At 45.1% G+C, this 20239-nt stretch overlaps 1 protein-coding gene across 3 annotated transcripts in view; it reads left to right on the top strand.

Annotated features, from left to right (window-relative positions):
• The window catches only part of NDST2 (N-deacetylase and N-sulfotransferase 2), a 239567-nt gene that overhangs the window by 38404 nt on the left and 180924 nt on the right, over positions 1-20239 (top strand). For all 3 annotated transcript variants that reach the window (XM_043550909.1, XM_043550913.1, XM_043550914.1), the window contains exon 2: positions 11190-11269. The gene's annotated coding sequence lies outside the window, so the exon portion shown is untranslated. The remainder of the gene's footprint in view (positions 1-11189; positions 11270-20239) is intronic.

Below are 20239 nucleotides of genomic sequence, written 5' to 3'. Positions count from 1 at the left end.
TCTAAGTTCTATACACTGGACAGGATTTGAATCAAGCAGTGTCTTACCCTGATAGTACAAATAGTCCGCCAGTCTTCCATACACAGACTAGAAATCCCTTCAGCCTGGGACCACATCCCCGGTTCCATCTTTGTTCTTAAGGTGTTTCCAGGTGTTGAATTGTGGGGGGAGTGAGGCCATGTGGTGACGTCACTTCCCCCTTTAAAACAACTTCCGTGTGGAGGGAACTTCATTATTCCAAGCAAAGTCCCCAGCACAGTTTGTGGAAAAGTACAGGCACAAGATGGAGTCCAGTATTACATGATTTAGTCAGATGCCCTTGCATGCTTTGATGAGTCATAGCAGCCATTATTCATATACTGGCTGAAGTGCCCACAGGAAAGCCCATCATATGAGGATAAGCTTCTTCTGTGGCCTATTGAGTTTCTTAATGGGCCATTCCTTGAATGGTTCATCCACAATGTGCTGGCTAGACTAGATGTAAACTACCTTGTGGATGTCACTCAAGGAGCAAACACATTTAAATACTGATACATAGTCAATATTCATAACGTCAGATGCAATGACAGCACATACAATCCAACTGTACATTAACGTTTAACAGATCAAGGCTTTCAGAATGATACCTTAAAAGGCATACTTTGCACAAAGCATATAATATCACCAGGGTAAATATGGGGGTGCCTTGGAGTTGCTTTTGGGTTACAGAATGTCACATGTTTCTATTCACAGGCAGGGCAAACCTCTGTTTTGTCTTGACGTTTCTTTTTTTACTTTTAAATAGTGTTGATTGTCATTGCCTCAGATGGTTTCCCATTCAAAGGGTTAGTATTGCGCAAGCTAAACAATTGAGCCTTGCATTGTATCACCAGCTAAACAGAGCAGGGGAACAACTGCACCCTGCCCAAGTGGGCCATCGCCAAGACACATGGTCTCCTGTTAACTAATTTCTACCCTAAGTCCATAAAGCATACTTTCAGGATAAATACATTATTCCGTAAATGTTACCCGTATATACATTTCACGGTCATGGATGTTGACAGGTTACAAGCTTTGAGTAGATACCTTACATGTTACTCTTTATGGATAAAAGTCTTATAAGACATATTTGGTGTAGTGAGTTTGTCAGGTCTGAGGTGAGAGATGTTTGCAAAGAACAGAACCCTTTGCCAAGGGGTCTCTGTGTCATGATATTGTGTCTGCGATGCTCCCTCTCAGCTTTTTCCCTGGTACTTCTTTCCCATTCTTGATGTGAATCCATACTGACTCTCCTCAAAGCATTCAGAACCTTCCAAATATATTCTTCTCTTTTGTCCCTGGTCCAGTGTTTCCAGTCTCTCCTCTTATTCTTTTTTCCTGTCTGAAAGTCATATTTTCAGCTTTAATATGCCACATTAATTTCTTCAGTAAATATACAACTCCGTAGTTGCAAAAAAAGGTGTTAAACATCTCTGCAAAAGGTCCCTTGTTCTTTAACATCTCCATAAAGTTTTGTGATGGATTCAGTTGGCTCTGGATTGATGTCAGACTGTAACTACTTTCTGGATCACCTGTTCTCACAATCCTTATTTCCTTCAACATTTCTTCCTCTTCTCCTGGGAAATATGTTTGGTTTCTAGCATTGGCCCCTTCCCTTTCACCATCCTACTTTAGAACACTGGGAAGACAAGTGTCCATATCACTTTCCATCAGTGTCTCCTCTGACAATCGTCTGTCTCATAGGGACACGCAAAATTGCACTGTTTCAACTAAAGGTGTGATTTTTAAACCAATCTAATTAATTGGTGCACAAGACCACATGCATGCTCTCTTTCAAACCATGCTTATTTCAGTTTAGATTAAGTTAGTTAGGGACAGGTTTTAAGCTAAATTGAAATAAGCCACTCTTAAACCAAAATAATATTGTCCACTCCTGGTTTGCGCAGGTTTAACTAAAATTTTAAAATCACATCGTTAGTTAAACCTGTGTGTGTAGACAAGCTCTTTGGGTATATATATGTCTTCACTGCAGAGTGTACTTGGGATTGAGCACCTGGGTTGACCTGGCTTGGAGGTGAGCAGCCACACTGCAAAGCTATACTTGAGTGTGTCCATACTGATGGTACATTCACTCATGTGAGGTGCTAGGATTTCCGGGGACATATCCCATGGTTCTTAGCGCTTTAGTAAGATGAGCCACTCTGTGATTCTTTCCCAGTGAATTGTGAGAGAATTTACCTGTCTTGGATATATGAGAGAGTTGTGGGAAGGGATTACTAAACCGAGTGTAAAACATGACCACATTTGTGTGAGGCTTTTGTGTGTGGACAGGAGCCAGGTTAGTGACAATATCTGAGTAAAAGACCAGGTTAACTCTGTAGTGATGCTAAACCCTGAGACTTCATTATGTCATTCACTGGCCACTTAATACTTGTGTATTAGAGTGGGTATTTTTATCCTAATTTATGTAGAAGACAACTTTCTGATCCAAAAAGATTCCAAACAGAGGGGAAATTGTCTAGTGTCCACTTCTTATAAGTAAGGACTGGGGATGAGCCGCTAGAGAATGGGAGAATAATAGAGAAGTTTTGAAATAGTGACATGAGCTACTTGAATCCAGCATAGTAAGGAAAGAGTTTGCTAATGCAGCAGTAAAAGGGTATTTAGTCCTTGTGTAGACTAGGAGAATTTTTTCCTGTTTCTCATCACCAGTGCTACTTATGGAATCAGCTTTAGTTTACAGGGGGTATGATGAGGTAGATGAGGCCCAAAGGCCCCCTGCTTGGAGGCCTCAGGGGCCTGCCACAGCCATCCCAGGAGAGGAGCAGTGGAGAGATCCTCCAAGCAGGCTAGAGTGGCTGCAGGGAGCAGCCAATGAGGGTCTAGCGGGCTCATATAAAAGGAGCTGCAGGGCCAGAGTAAGTGCAGTCTTGCAGGGACCAGGGGAGCAAGAGGTGCTCCTGGCTGGCTACAGGAGCTGAAAGAGCCTGGATAGATCAGTCTACTAGCAGGGACTGGGGGAGCAAGAGGTGCTCCTGGCTGGCTGCAAGGGCTAAGGCAGGAAGTTGCTGGCAGGGACCAGGGAAGTGAGGGAATAGCTTCTGGCTGGCTGCCAGGACTCACTTAAGACAGTCTACGGGGAAGAGGCCCAGGGAAATACAGTTAGTTAAAGGGATGTGGCACATGGCTGCTACTTACTTTCACATGTAAGCTGGCCAACTAGTGTACTGAGATAGGCCCTGTTGGTCAGTCTGAGGACCAGAGCCAGGGGAGGGATACAGGACATTACTGAGGGCTTTGAGGTAGGCCATGTTGGACAGTGTACTCTGGAAAGGGAACAGTGTAGACAGCTTGGCCAGAGGACTGAGTCGCTGAAGATCCGATGAGAGATCCATCTGCTGGAAGGGGGAGTTCATGAGAGGTGAGTGCCGCCCTGCTGAAAAGAACTGTGAGATTGCAGGCATTGTCGGCCAGAGAAGGGGGGTGCTTGTGAGAGGCAGGTGCTAACCCTGTTATGGGGCACAGGGGTTTTTACTACTGTGTCATCTAGTGTTTAAAGAAGCTGAGTGGAAGGATGATCTTGTGGTTAAATCAGTGGAATGGGAATCCAAAAATTTAGATGAAATTTAGATAATGCCGCAGACTTCCTGTGTGAACTTGGGCAAGTTATTTATTCTCTGGATGCCTCATTCCTTTTTTGTAAAATGGGGATAATATTTCCTTTTTCACGCTTGTCTGTTTTCTGTAATTAGATTGCAAGCTATTTGGGATAGGGACTGTCTCTTACTGTGTCTGTATAGAGTGCCTAGCATATTGAGATCCTGATCTTGACTGGAGCCTCTTGGCACCACTGACAGTGCTGCTGTCACAAAAGTGGTGTAATGACTCTTTCTGCTGTAAAATCAATCACACTCTACGCCTTCTTGTTCATCCCCATTGGCTTTTTGGTCCTGATGTATTTATTGCTCAGTGGCTTGCAGAACCCATATATAGACATGCAAATGCATCTGTGAATAATTTCCATCTTTTGAACCACCACTTTAGTTCTTTGACCTCACCATTCTTTGCGTGTTCTTGTGAGATTGAGCATCTTTCTATTGTGTTTGAGTCCTAACTTGCAGTTATGGTAAAAAAATTTTTTTAAAACCCCCACAAAAAATGGAATAGGAAAATAAGAACAGGACCACAGGCCCAGCTCAGCAGCCTGTCTCTGACAGTGGCCAGTGATCAGATGTTTTGGAGGTAAAAGGTACAATCTCCATAATGAAAAGGAGTACTTGTGGCACCACTGAAATCTCCATAATGGATAATTATGTAAATACGGATGGGACTTTCAAAAGCTCCTAAATGACTTAAGGATACACACCCCACTGAAAGTCAATGGGGGAAACATCTTCCTAATCCAAGACAACCAATTGTCTTGTTTATATTCTGGAGCATAAAGTCTGTTATTCTAATAAGTGTTCATCCTAATTATTGTAACTGTGGAGGATATTCGTCTTATTCAGATAAAAATCTAATCCTTGTTTTGAGTTCTAAAATATTTGCCTTAATATTTTATGGCGATGAATTCCATAAGCTATGCATAATTTCCCCTGATTCCTTTCTTCTGCTTTGAATGTGTTGACTTTTAATTTCATTGGGTGTCCTGTTGTTAGTGAGAATAAATAAGAACATTCAATTTACTTTCTCCATACTTTTCATTATTTTATCTATCTTTATTAATCTCCTCTTCTCTAAATGAGTCCTAATCTCTGGAATTTCTCTTCCCATGCAAGTGTTTCCATTCTTCTAATAATTTTTGTTGCTCTTTATCACTTTTCTTTTTTTTTGCTACATACTGTTTCAATGGGGTGACCAAAACTGAACACACAATTTGAGATGAGGGCGTAGTATTAATTGATGTAGTTTCAGTATTATTCTTTTCCCTTCCTGATGTCTTGTTTGCTTTTTAACTACTGCTGAAATAATTAAGTAAATGATTTCAATAAGCTGTTTGCAGTGACACCTATACAGCATGAGTATTTCTGGATTGCTTACAATTAATTTAGAACACATCACTAGTTCAGGCTTTTCCCTCCAGTGTGCATTTCCTTGCTATTGTCAATATTCATCTGCCACCAAGCTGCCCAGTTGCCTCGCTTTGTTCGGACCCCCTAAAATTCCTCACAATCTTCTCTAGACTTGACTGACTTAACTAATAATTTTGTCATCCAAAATGTTGTTCCTTCCTGATTCATTCCCTCTTCCACATAATTAATAACTATATTAAAAAAGACCAACAGGTTCTCTGTCACATACCCGAATGGCTCTTCAGAGTGGAAGCTTTGGGTGTGTCAAGCTTATCCATTATGATCCTGGTTTTGCATAAAGCTAAAGAATGGGTCACAAAGCCTCAACAGGTGCTCAGTGGTAAACACGCAGGTGACTCTCAGTAATACTGAATTGTACAGAATTTTATGGAGGCATTGTCTTGTGGTTTTGGTTTTAGGTTTATTAAAGATCTGGATTTTTAATGACATTTGTAAATGATACAAAATTGAGAGAGTGAGTGGTTTGTGAAGCAAACACCAGTGAGGCCAGAGAATTAACACACAAGAAACTGGAGAGATTAGAAATGTGGATAGGAAATATCAAAATGAAATACTTCTTTAAACAGACACTAGTACATTGAAGCAAAATAATCTGAAATGCTGATATTTAATGGGAGAGAGATACTTGGTAAGCAGTAATGCTGAAAGAGATCTCGAAGTGAGAACAGGCAGCAAATCCATGAGCTTGCAAGTGCAGTATTGCAACAAAAAACAAGCCAATATGACTTTGGGGTGCATTTGTTCTGGAAAAGTGAGGTAATAGTCCCTCACTTGGTAAGTCTGAGACTTAGGCTATGTCTACACAGTGCATCTTACAATGGTGTGGCTGTGCTGCTGCAGCCGTGCCGTTGTAAGGTGCACTTGTGGCTGCTCTTTATCGCCGGGAGAGAGCTCTCCTCGTGACAAAATGAAACCACCCCCAACGAGGGGCGGTAGCTTTGTCGCTGGGAGCATGGCTCCCACTGGCGAAGCGCTGTCCACACTGGTGCTTTTTGTCGCTAAAACTTTTGTCGTTCAGTGGGGTGTTTTTTCACACCCCTGAGTGACAAAAGTGCCAGTGTGGACATAGCCTTAGCTTGCAGTAAGGTGGAGGACCAAGTACTTCATTACTAGACAGATGTAAACAAATTTGAGGGAGTTGAGAGAAGAGTGACAAATGATTAAAGATGGAAGGGACTGATGCAAGCAAAGAACCCATTGTAAATACGGGTAGATTGGCTAAGTCAGGGGTCTCAAACTCAAATGACCAGGGTGCAGGGTGCGGCAGGTGGCTCAGGGCAGGGAGTTGGGGTGTGGAGTGCAGGAGGGGTTCGGGGTGCGGGCTCCGGGGTGGCAGCGGTGCTCACCGGGGCCAGGGCAGGCTCCCTGCCTCCCCTGGCCCTGGCCCCTGGCCCGGCCCCCGCACCACTTCGCTCTGGGAAGCAGCTGGAACCATGTCCCTGCGGCCCAGGGGAGGGCGCGAGGGCACAGGGCTCCATGCGCTGCCTTGCAGCTCCTCCAGGTACCTCCCCTGAAGCTCCCATTGGCTGCGGTTCCCTGTTCCCGGGGCAACTCACGGAGCCCTCTGCCTCTCCTCTGCCCCTTCCCCAGGCCACAGGGACATTGTGCCAGCCGCTTCAGGTAGCGGCGCAGGGCTTGCGGGGCCACGGGGGGCAATCCCGGAGGCCGGATCCAGCCTGCAGGCTATAGTTTGCCCACCCCTGGCCTAGAGGTAGGCTGGGGTGGGGCAGGGGGCTGCTTGTTTGAGACCCCCTGGGCTAAGTGATAACTAAAAGCATGTAGTGGAGAAAAGTGATGATGATCTACAAATATTTGAGGGGAGTACTCTTGAAAGATGGAAATGAATTAATTTAGCTTTGTACAAAGAGGCATAACCAGGAGCAGTGGAATGAGATCCTGAAAATTATTAAATTTTTGGGATAGTCTCCCCAAAGGTAGAGTTGGAAGAAGAAATTTAAAACTAGACTGGACAAAGCACTCAAGATGTGGATCCTAAAGCCAAAGACCCAGCATTTGCATGGGGATAAATCAGATGATTTAATAGGTCTCTTTCATCTCTTAATTTCTATGCTTCTGAGATACATCAAGACATGCTGATCTCCTCCCTTTTTAACTATTTCTTTCTGCCTCTCACCCCTTCCCTCTCTAGTGAATCTACATTATTGCTTATCCATCATGATGTTTGGGTCCAGGGAGATAATGGAAATAGAAGGGAAGGGGAAAATGTTCAGATACTAACCAATGTTCCCTCTAATTTTTTTCATCCATGTGCGGAATAAATTTTGTTATGTGCACCGAGGTATGTGCGAATGCGCGCCACCAGTAGAAACAAAAAACCTAGATATAATATTTTTAAAAAGTTACCATAGGGATAATTACTCCAGTCAGGACAGGTTAGGCCTTTTAGAACTCACTACTCAACGAATTAAATTTAAGTGTAAGAGAAATAAAAATTATGAAATGCATTGACCAGTCAAAACACTAAAATAACACACTTTGAAAGAATAAAATTACAGAGGAATATATGTGTATTGCAGGAAGTACCAAGAAGTAACAACAACAATAATACAAGAATGTGTTGGGAGGTGAGTGTGAAAGAGACAGTGTGTGTGTGTGTGACACAGCATGTGTGTGTGCGTGCATGTGTGCGACACAGAGACAGTGCATGTGTGCAACACAGAACGTGTGTATGAGACACAGAGACAGTGTGTCCTGGCTGCTGGGGAAGTTTCTGAGACATTGTGTCTCTTTAAGGCACTCACTGAACGCTCTCCTGCTTTGTCCCGAGCCCTGTCTCCCCTCCCCTGCTCTGCGGAGATTGGGTACATGGGCAGCGGGAAGGGGGAGAGAGAGAGAGAGACTGGGTGAGCTGGCTGCTGGGGAAGTCTCAGCGATTGTGCGCTGTCTCTTTAAGAAAGGCAATTACTGCCCAGAGGCTCGAGTCTTTCAGACCTCAGACCGCAGCAGCTCCGAGTGCTGAACCAGGCTGTCCCCTCTCCCCTGCTCTGTATAGATGAGGTACAAGGGCAGGGGGAGGGGGACACCCCGACATCAGAACCCCCCCATCCCCACTCTGCACAGCCAGCAGGAGGGTCCTGGGAGCAGCTGCAGGAGCAACGTGGCTGCAAAGCAGCAGGTGGGAGGGGCACCTGAACACACACTGCTGGATGTGTGGGCTCTGCTAATCAACTGCACGACACTTGAATCTCTCCTAGTCGGCTGCCCAACCGCGCAGCTTAGAGGAAACATAGATCCTAACCTGAGATTAGGTTTGGCAAACCAGTTAATTGACTGGGCAAATAATGTCAATTGACTGGTCAATTGACTGCCTATTATTTGACTACGGTGAAATATTATCAGGTATTCCAGCAAGATTGCCCTGAGGTAGTCCACGGCCATTCTTTCGTTTTTGAGACCTTAATTTTATTGTGTTATACATTTTTCTGAGTCAAAGTAACTCAGCTAAACACCTTGGTTTTGTAATTAAGCATATGTAGCTGTCTAAAGCTAAGCTTGTTAGAAATCAGAAGGTCTTATTCTTTTTTTGTTACTCTTGTTACTGTTCTAGTAAATCTGTGCTTTAAAATATTTCACCATTTATGATATTTTTTGACAATATTTGACTGATCAGCTGACCAATTACTTTTGGATTGGTCAAACGCCCAGCCCTTTTGAAAGATTTGATAGGAAAATAAAAAGCTTGTTAAATTACATTAACTTTGTAAATAGATATAGGGGGTGGGAGAGGGAAAGTGAATAGACTTCTGGGCTGACTTCCCTGAGCATTGTCTTTTTAATCTTCTAATATAACTGGCTGGTGCTACACACAGGCTCTTGCTCATGTTTGTGAAAGTGGCCTGGTGCTAGGAAGCCATTTAATCCAGTAACCTCTGGTTCACTGTTTCTCTTTTTGGAGCTGTGTATTGTGGAAATGCTGTGAAGGGAGGTCCCAGGCTGTGAGCTGCCATATGTGTTAGACTTGTTTGAGGCTATGTCTACACTAGAGCGCTTACAGCAGCACAGCTGTACCGATGCAGCTGTGCTGCTGTGAGATCTCTTGTGTAGATGCTGTATGCTGACAGAAGAGAGCTCTTCCATTGACCTAATTAAACCACCCCAATGAGCGGTGGGAGAAGCTCGGCCACTGACATAGCACTATGCACACTACCACATATGCTGGCGAAACATATGTCACTTCAGGTGTATGTTTTTTTCATACCTCTGAGTGACGTAAGTTTTGCCCACATAAGTGGTAGTGTTGACATGGTCCGACTGTGGAAACCTGCAAGTGATTAGACCAGTGTTTCTCAAATGTGGCCACATGCGGCCACCAGGGCCTTTTCTTGTGGCCACAGCCATCTGGACTGTGATGGGGGGAACGCAAAGCAGTGGCCCCTCTCGCAAGGCTGCCAGCAGCGGTTGGGCCCTGCCTCCCTCCAGAGATTCAAACACTGAAAGTGCAGGCAACTGGTGAATTCCCCACTTTCCCAGGGTAAGGGGAGGCAGGCTTCGACCATGGGGCTTTGGGCTCCATCCACGTGGCGGCAGGCTCTGGTTCCAGGTTCTGGCCCCAGGCTCACCACCCCTGCCATTGTCCCTGGGCCCTGCTGCCTCCCTGTCCGCCTCCCTATCCAGGCTTAATTTGTCCCAGAGCTTGCTGGGGCTGAGTAAGTCTGCTGTGAAAATTGATATTAACAAACATACAAATATCACTTTTCACAGCAGAAGACTTACCAGCTAGCAAGTCTTAAGGGGAAAAAAAGCACAACCAAAAAAGCAAAAGAAACAACAACAAAAGACAAGAACATGCAAAGTGCCTTATTTGTGTTTCTAGTCTGTTTAGGTCCAGTAAAGAAAAGAGACAACTGTAAATTATTATTATTATTACTGAGTCTGAAAAAAACCCAACATAAATAAATTACAATGATTTGGACATGTATATGTGCATATTTATTTGTTTTTCCTAAGGTTAATTAAGTGTTTTAGGAAAAATTGTCAACGCGGCCACCAGCAAGAGTTGGTGACCGCACTCTGAGGCCACCAAAAATTTGTTCTGAGAACCCCTGGTCTAGACAACCTGAATAATAGCAAAACTTTTTAAAACAAGAGGAGGTGTGGGAGATGTTTTTTTGTTTAATGACCCAAAGCCTGGGGTAAAATTGCAGCCAAAAGGTCAGTGTATCTGCTGCTGAGAGAAGGTAGGGTGGCCCTGAACTCCGGTGTTTGGTTTCAGTGATAAGGGAAGTGGTGAAATGTGTTCTTGTTGCCTGGCAGAGTGAGCTGCGGCTTTCCTGGGCAAATTGACAGATGACTGACTGACAGTCTCTTGTGATAAATGGGGGTTGTGACAGAGAGCCCAGCCTGAGCTGTGTGTGGAACAGTTACGTGAATCACTGGCTACAGGCTTGTGAAAGGAAAAGTTATCATTGGCTGGCTGACTGGCATTGGCTTTCAGGCAGCCCTGGTATTAATTTGAGGAGATTATGCAAAGAATTTGGGAAAAGTCCCACTTCTGGGGTTTTCCTATGTAAGACTAGAAAATTTGTACCTCATATTTCAAACAGTATTAATAAAGAGTTGGTTTATAGTAGTACATTGCATTTCTATACATGGAGACTGTCTACATAAGGACCTACAGCTGCAGTCTGAGCTCCGTGATAGAATGCTGTGATATATGAACCAATGGGCCTCAGTTTACTCTACATTAGGAAGAAAGGTCTCTCTGTGAAATGTACTTCAGATTTCTCAGGACTGTGACCTTCATATGAAGAGGCCCCTGGACTTTGACTTTCAGATCCAGAAAGACCATGGCAAGCCAGACACCCCTCTGTTTTTTCATTCCCTTCTCTGGTTCTATTTTGACATGGTTCATGCCCTGTGTTAAATGTTATTGTCTTTCCTGCACTTAGTGGCCCCCATCCAGGAACAATCAGAGGTGCAGCGCCTTGTTGGCTATTTCAGTCCTGTTGGGAATTCCCCCCCCCCCCCCCAACTGAGTGTTCTCTGAACATTGTCTGCGATTATCTTGAAACTCGTATGAAATGAAGCATCCTATTTAGGCTCTGATCTTCCTCTCCTGCAAGTCTCTAATCCAGCCCCATTTTCCTTTCTTTCCAGCTGCAGGGAGTGATTGCAAGCCAAGCATTGTTGGTTTTTGCTCTGTGTGCTGGCTGCTGAACAAAGGTGCTGCTGAAAAGGTAAGAGCTTAACCTCCATCCTCTTTGATGTAGATTTACATTCCGAGGGACTGATAAATTTAGACTTGCCATACCTGTCACCTTTAACTGTAACTAAGCTCTCAGCGGAGAGAATCTAATCTACCAGCTCATAAAATCTTAAGTGTCGACCATCAAAGTGCTGTTAAATTTTGGTTCAGCGTGGATGGCATGCCATTTTGCAGTACTGCAGAAGGGGGAAGCTGAAAAGTAAGAACGGTTCTCCTCTCACACGCAGGGCAGGAAGGCAGGATTTAGGGCAACAAAAATTGCTTTGAACTGAAAATGAGTATTAATTACAATACTAACTTGCTGGTATTTGTACAGTTGTTGACCAAAGACCATCACTGCAGGGTGTGGCTGAGGTGAGCGCTTCAAAAAGTTGTGTGTGTTTCTACACAAACCTGCTTACCTGTGTGAAGTGTTGGGCGCTGTCTGAGCAAAGCCGACATATTTATGCCTTTACTTGCGAGGAAAAGAAGTAATATGCTTTTGTGAAGGGAGTGTGGGGACAGGCATGAGATGGGGGCTGAGGCTCACATGCATCCGATGAAGTGAGCTGTAGCTCATGAAAGTTTATGCTCAAATAAATTTGTTAGTCTCTAAGGTGCCACAAGTATCATAGAATCATAGAATATCAGGGTTGGAAGGGACCCCAGAAGGTCATCTAGTCCAACCCCCTGCTCGAAGCAGGACCAATTCCCAGTTAAATCATCCCAGCCAGGGCTTTGTCAAGCCTGACCTTAAAAACCTCTAAGGAAGGAGATTCTACCACCTCCCTAGGTACGCATTCCAGTGTTTCACCACCCTCTTAGTGAAAAAGTTTTTCCTAATATCCAATCTAAACCTCCCCCATTGCAACTTGAGACCATTACTCCTCGTTCTGTCATCTGCTACCATTGAGAACAGTCTAGAGCCATCCTCTTTGGAACCCCCTTTCAGGTAGTTGAAAGCAGCTATCAAATCCCCCCTCATTCTTCTCTTCTGCAGACTAAACAATCCCAGCTCCCTCAGCCTCTCCTCATAAGTCATGTGCTCTAGACCCCTAATCATTTTTGTTGCCCTTCGCTGGACTCTCTCCAATTTTTCCACATCCTTCTTGTAGTGTGGGGCCCAAAACTGGACACAGTACTCCAGATGAGGCCTCACCAGTGTCGAATAGAAGGGAACGATCACGTCCCTCGATCTGCTCGCTATGCCCCTACTTATACATCCCAAAATGCCATTGGCCTTCTTGGCAACAAGGGCACACTGCTGACTCATATCCAGCTTCTCGTCCACTGTCACCCCTAGGTCCTTTTCCGCAGAACTGCTGCCTAGTCATTCGGTCCCTAGTCTGTAGCGATGCATTGGATTCTTCCATCCTAAGTGCAGGACCCTGCACTTATCCTTATTGAACCTCATCAGATTTCTTTTGGCCCAATCCTCCAATTTGTCTAGGTCCTTCTGTATCCTATCCCTCCCCTCCAGCATATCTACCACTCCTCCCAGTTTAGTATCATCCGCAAATTTGCTGAGAGTGCAATCCACACCATCCTCCAGATCATTTATGAAGATATTGAACAAAACCGGCCCCAGGACCGACCCCTGGGGCACTCCACTTGACACCGGCTGCCAACTAGACATGGAGCCATTGATCACTACCCGTTGAGCCCGACAATCTAGCCAGCTTTCTACCCACCTTATAGTGCATTCATCCTATAGTGCAAAGTACTCCTGTTCTTTTTGCGGATACAGACTAACAAGGCTGCTACTCTGAGACCTCCCATTGCTGTGTTACCAGAAGGTGTCAGTAGTTCGTGAGCGGTGATTTCAGTAAAGCCTCCATTCCAGGCAAGGAAATATTGGGAGGTACCAGAGGGATGGGTATTGCTGCTGTGGAGGAGTGTTTTTTCCAACAGATCTTTTTGAAAATGAGTAGGTTAAACCAGTGCAGGGACTAATCCTAAAGAGAAGTTTGAAAGCACGATGGTATTCTGTAATTGTGAAACAGGATTGTGCCTTGGCTGCACACAGATGAAATGCATATATGAGGAATACTATCATTGCTTCAGAGAAAACCGGATGAAAGTGAATATATGATGTGATGTGGTGTAAAGAATGCATTGGCATGTGTTTGGGCTGGCTACGTTACTTACAAGTGGCCAAGCGACGAGTAATGGTTGCAGATCATCCCAAAATAGTGATGATAAAATCATTATGCCATCACATGTTCTCTATGTGCCTGATACTTGACAGAAAATCTGCTTTCTGAACGTTTTTGAGTTTAAAAAAAAAATATTGGTATTATCCCTCAACCTGTAAAGCCAGTCTGTCTTAGTGCCATGAGTGCAACACTGTAGGTTTTGGAGGGGGAGAGAAATTATAACTATTTTAGGAATGTATAAACAATTACCTAAAATACCTTTTCATTACATAATAATATTGTGATTGTAAAGTCCAATATCTCAGAACCTTCTACGATTGGAAGCAAGTGTTGTGTAGTCCAGGGAGTCTGAAAGTTTTGCCTCTAGTTCTTGATGAGTTGTAGCATACTGCACTTTAAACCTCTCACTATGTTTTATTATTGCCTTTGTTCTTTTTTCCTCTTAGCCAAAGTTTTTAATCAAAAAACCCTAGTACTGTGTTGAGTATTATAGTTTTCTGTAAAACTATTAGTAAAAAGCATTTTTTAAAAAGTGAGAAATCTGTATTTAAATGTATTCTGACCTAGTTGCAAGCTATGAATATCTCACAGTCGGGTTGTTAAACTTTGTTAAATAGTTACAGGTTGGTAGAGGTTACCCATGCATATTTAGAAGCTGTTCTCACTGTAGCTCAGTCTGTCTGTGGGTCCATCTGGCTCTCAAAATCAGTGCTCTGACCTCTCTTTTAGCTAGCTCTTGATCTGATGTCTTGTGTAGCCTGTTCCTGCTACTTCTAAAGGTTTGTATATAGATGTCAGAAAGCCTTACTAACATTTTACCTGTTGCATTATTCCTCTCTCTAATGCACAGTTACCATTGTATGTTCCAGTTTACAGAAATATTTAACGGAGTTCAGTATCCAACTGCGTAGCATTTTTAAATCTCCTTTTGCATCTTTGGTCACTTTTAAAGGTCTTTTTTTAAACTTCAAAGTATGTCTTTTGAAGTCGTGGGTGGTGTGAACTAGCTGTAAAAAGAATCCCTTCCTATCTTTGTGCATGCACAAACATTCCTAGTTGATCTTTTAGCCAGATCTTTTAATATTCTTTAATCCCCCTCCCTATCCAGGAAGTCTTCCTAAATAGAAAACCTGCAGTTCCCTCATAAAGTAACATTAAACCAAATGTTGTAGTAGATGTAACTTGTAAAGTAGATACAACTGTATGTCACAGTCCCAAAAGCGAGATTTGTTACAACAATAGGGAACAAATTACTTATGGCATCTGTGGTTGGAAAGTTTCCATGCTAGAGGATGTGGGGAGCAGCTGTGAGGGGGGCAATGAAAGAAGGGTTTGCAAAAATGGATTTGGAGGACCAAAGAGTGATTGGTGCACAGGTAGGGGCAGTGGTTCTGTATGTAAGGGGTTGGCTTGAAAAAAGGCCTGGATCTAGTCTTCATAAGGGGAAAAAATGGGGGGAGATGGGGGCGGAATGTCCCGTCAGAGCTACTATTGGTTTAGCTGTACCAGTGGTAGAGCTGCTGGGAGTTTTAGTGCACACACGGCTGTGGCAGCTTCTGGCATTTTCATCACTGTCAGCTAAATGTTGTGAGGCTCCAACCAGTGCAGTTGAATTGGTGGTAGCGTCTGTGTGAACTTCTTTTCTAAATTCCCTTGTGTAGACAAGGACCTAAGAGCGAACAAAGGTGCTAATGGGAGGAAGATATTGAGGACCTTTACCTTTTTGTGGTTGTACCCTTGAAAGTGACTGCAAAAAAAGGGGAACTTGTGGTTCCATGTTTATTCTTTCTTAATAACTCCATCTCAGATGTGCTTGGATGACAAGTGGAAAGATATCCTTTCTAAACTTGGAGTTAACCTGAGATCAGAGAGTCAAGCTGGTTTCTTTCCTCGTTGCGCTTCCTCACTGTTATTAATAAAATACTGTGCCTTCAGTGATATCTGTGTAACTGACTAACCCTCAGCAAGCCAGTCTGGTGTGTGAGAAGAAAGGAATTCAGTGCCCCCTCCTAGCTGTGTTGGGTTTGCTTAGCTAAAGGTAGTAAAGTGCCACTAAAGCAAGCAGATAGGGCTTGGAATACACGCATGGAACAGGTCTGCGGGTCATGCAGGTGCTATTTTTAGTTACTTTTCAGAGCCTCACTTTAACGAGAAAAGGGAGTGGTGTGGCAGGGTGGGTGAGAGGTAAATGAGAGCTGAGATGCAGGGAGAGTGAATTGGAGAGGGCCCTGAAGCGGAGGATGAAGAGTTTGAAATGGATGCAGGAGAGGAAGCCAGCGAAGAGTTTCAATAGGGCCGGGTGCAGGAAAGTTTCTTATGGCAAACCATGTTTGTGACTCAGGGAGATAATTTTAGAGATGGAAAGAAGCTAATGTCTGACAGCTGTTGCTCTTTAGTATCTACCTGTTAGTGCTTTCATTCTTGACCATTGTGTGTTTGTGGATTGAGGGAACCTATTGATCTCTGTTGCTGAGAGTGTGAATTCTGCCAGTAAGGCACCAGAGTACATACATTGATGGATGCACAAGAGTACACTTCTTCCACATACCAGAGAGGTGGTTGGGTGAGGCTTGGTAATTATATAACAGCTCTCTACAGGAAAGCTTGCTAAGCCCCCTTTTCAAACCAGAAACCGAGGTTGCAGTGCACAGGTCAGACCATTTCAGAAACAATGATGTTGAACATAAAGTGCTTTTCTGCTCAGAAGCTTACCTGAAGCAGGCCCTTCTTTTGCTTGGATTCTTTCAGTAGGGTTGCCCCTCCCTCTCTAGCGAGCAGTAGCATCCTTGTGATTCCTTTCAGATTTGCTAGCTTTTGTGGACTGGTGTGGAAGGGGGCGGCTACTGCACTGAGTATGGCATCTCTCCAAAGCTGGTGGGATTGTTCCCAGCTGTCAGTGACTCATAGTAGCTGAGTTACTGTCTCAGAGTTCAAGTTAATGGAATTTGCTATTCAGTTTCCCCTGAATTGTCTAGGAGAGGAGGAGTTTCCCTTTAACTGGAGGAAGGAGGGGAGAAATCCCACAAAGAAGAACCGTGAATATGTGTTAGGGTGTGTAAAAGTGCCAAGACGTGCTGTCCTTGCTAACCAGGATGATGCATGCAGTCCCTTACTCAGGAGCATGAAGGATCAGGCAATCATATGTTCCATTGCATTCTATTCTGTTTTATATAGATTCTCACACAGTACCCCTCACCATAGTACCTGAGCTCTTTCCAATAGTGCATTAAGCAATGTGACTAATGTTTGCCACATGTTTGTTCCCTCATCATCTCCCTGGGGGGAGAACTGTGTGTAGTGGAGAGTTTTGTTTTGGAATTGTGTGTGTGTGGTGTGTATGTAAAATACACACTACATACACACATAGCTATGTTTTTGTTAGAGAAGGCAAGGTCAAAGAAAAGAGCAGAAGGAGGAGAGATTTGTGATACTCCTTCGTTATTGTCAAGTTCCATCAGACCTTGTTTATTCAGAAACCAAAGAAATATCAGTGAGCCTGTATTTCATAAGTTTAGTGCCAAATAAATAATGTTACAGATTTTCTGAGGACATACAGGAATCATGGGGTACATTGACAGGTGCTAATTTGTCAGCAAGGCAGCTAGTAATCAGTTTATGTATGCCAAGTATCAGGAACACAAGTGGCACCCATGCAATGACCTCTTACGGTTCCAAGTGTATATTTAGCTGGTAACTGCCTTCGTTATTTTCATGTATAATTGTTCATTTTCTCCAAAGCAGGCTTCCATCCACCTTTTTGTGTTCAAACAAGTGGCTGGGATGTACTGTTGCAGAATGGGGAACCAGGTCCCCATGGTGGTTTTGAACATTGTGGCTATAAGTGTATGAAAGCCCCTGACAGCGAGCTGGGTTTGGTGACAACCAATGCAATTGTTGGCCCTTAAGCAGTACGGAATCGGTGGGATGTGGTGGGTTTCATTTACAATAGTATTGTTGTGCAGCTGAAGAGCATTGTCTGCTGCACAAGGAAATAAATGTTCACCTGAGAAGAGCTCTGTGTAACTTGAAAGCTTCTCTCTTTTGCCAGCAGAAGTTGGTCCAATAAAAGAGATTACCTCACACACCTTGTCTCTCTAGTATCCTGGGACCAACATGCCTACAACAACACTGAAAACATCTTAACTCTGTTTGTCTCATTGATGCCTTGTTTTAAAAATGTTAGTGTGTTTGGAGAAGATTCAGTCCCCTGCAGGTAATGACTGAGTACGTAACTAACCTACAATTACATCTGGATTATAATGCGTGTGGTAGCTTGGTTACCTTTTAAGGGCATCTCTCCGGAGTTGTACCTATGAATTTGGGCATGTACATCGAGGAGTCTCTTTCAATTTGGAATATCATATAATAATTTATAACGTAAGGGAAGTAATAATTAGCTTCTGTTTTCTACCCTGTGCTTGGTGATAAGATCCTTCCTCCTTCTCCCATCTCCACCAAACTCGTGGTTAAACTCATGAGATTATTAATAGGGCCAAGAAGCCAGAATAAGCAAATGTCATATTTCAGAGTAGCAGCCGTGTTACTTTTACAACAAATGATGTCCATTTGCTTGAATCCCCCCCCCCCCCGCCCAACTATCCTGAGTAGGACTGTTCAGGGTGGAGGAAAAGCATCAATTTCAGGCCTTAAATTAACCCTTCCAGTGGGCATTCCTACTGGAATTCAAGGGACAGACTAAAGACAACCTTTTGCTTCTTTCTAGATCTCATAGTCCCTATAAGCTGTGCAGCAGCCTGTTAAGCTCTGTGCAGGTGCTCAGGGCAGCAGAGGGGAGAGATGCCCCTCCCCCAGCCCCAGACAGTACTGGGTTTATAATAGTGGCAGGCCCATGCTCAGCAAGGACCCTGCTGGCCCGGCCGGGCACTCCACTTCACTTGCACTGCAGTCTCTCTCCTCTTTAGTCCCTCCCCCGTGCTTCTCTAGGCTTGCCGGCCCAGGGCTTCTCTCCGCCCCTCCACTCGCTCCTCTCAGCCAGCTGGCTGAGGGCTCATCTCTCCGCCCCCGCTCTCTGTCACCTGCAGGCAGCAGCCGCTGGCTGCTTACCAGTGATGGGGCAGGGAAAGGAGCCCACAGCCACTGCCGCTCCTCCAGGCCGCCAGTGACGGGGAGCCTAAAGCCGCGGACCATCATCGGTGGCCTGGACTGCGGACAGACCTGCTGCGACTGGGGTGAGGCATCCCTCCCCCAGCCCCAACCCAGCCCGGCCCAGGTGTGCCTCTTCCCCCTCCCCTCCCCAGCCCAGGTGCTGCTGCGGGGGAGAGAGAGCTGGGGGGAGTCCTCTCTCCCCATGGTAGCCCCAGAGCCCACACCCCCAGCTGGAGCCCTCATCCCCCTGCACTCCAACCCTCTGTCCCAGCCCTGAGCCCCCTCCTACACTTCAAACCCCTGGCCCCACCCCGCCACATGAATTGTGTTATGTGCACCAATATGGAGGTGATGTGTCACACATCCCCTCCATATTGGTGCGCATAACAAAATTCATTTTGCACATGTATGGGAAAAATTAGAGGGAACACTGTGTCACAGTGCCCTTTTATTGGGGAGGCCCAAAAAGCATTAACTTTGCTGTCTCTTTGAGCTGAAACACAAATCTTGAAATCTCCTAATCTCTGAATTTAGTACTGGTTTGCAGAATTGCTGGTAGCTGTTTGAGAAGGTGCTAGCATCTATAATGTCCTTCTCCCATTTCATCAATGTCCAGATATGCTCTGTTTCTTCAGTGTTCCGCGTCTGATGTCCAAGTGATGCTGCCAAGAAGGTCTTGCCAAATACATATTGTCCTCTGGCATAGTGGATGGGATTTGCAGATGCTGGGGTAGGTCAATAATTGCAGATATCCTTCTGACTACTCCAGGAAAGCAGTGCTTACAAATGTTTATAGATCCAGGTGCTTCCATGAGCCTTCTGCTTGCAGATTTTCATTGATTCAGGGTCCTGATCCCGTCTGCTCTTATATCCTTTCTGGAGTCTAATAGGGAGCTTATAAAATTCTATTGCCCCAAGCCCACATTCATCCCAGCTCTCTTACCGCAAAGTGGACCAGTTACAATATTCCATCCTGAGGTTTCTGTTTCATTCCCTATTGAGAATTGGATTAGAGTAAAGAGGCCAAAGTTTGCCAATCTCAAGAACAGAAAGTTCCACTTCCAGTACCTACACATATGCTTCTCTCATGTACTCTCCCCATTTACTCTCAGAAATACAATTCAGATCCTGATAAATCAGGGGTGGGCAAACTTTTTGGCCTGAGGGCCACATCGGGGATCCGAAACTGTATGGAGGGCTGGGTAGGGAAGGCTGTGCCTCCCTAAACAGCCTGGGCCCTGCCCCCTATCCGCCCCCTTCCATATCCCACCCCCCTCAGAACCTCCCACCCATCCAACCCCCCCTGCTCCTTGTCCCCTAACCCCCCCCTTCCCAGGACCCCCCTCGACCCTAACTCCCCCCCCGGGACCCCAGCCCCTATCCAACCCTCCCTGTCCCCTGACTGCCCCGACCCCTATCCATACCCCCGACCCCTGACAGGGCCACCAGGACTCCCACGCCTATCCACCCCACCGAGAACCTTTGCCCCATCCAATTGTTCCCTGTCCCCTGACTGCCCCCCGGGACTCCCTGCCCCTTATCCAACCTCCCGCCCCCTTACCATGCTGCTCAGAGCAGCATGTCTGGCAGCTGTGCCACCCGGCTGGAGCCAGCCGTGCTGCCCGGCAGGACTCGCAGCCCCACTACCCAGAGCGCTGGCGGCACGGCGAGCTGAGGCTGCAGGGGAGGGGCCAGGGGCT

This window comes from Chelonia mydas, chromosome 7, assembly GCF_015237465.2.
Source record: "Chelonia mydas isolate rCheMyd1 chromosome 7, rCheMyd1.pri.v2, whole genome shotgun sequence".
Classification (NCBI taxonomy): domain Eukaryota; kingdom Metazoa; phylum Chordata; order Testudines; family Cheloniidae; genus Chelonia; species Chelonia mydas.
This window is presented reverse-complemented; position numbering and strand designations above follow the sequence as displayed.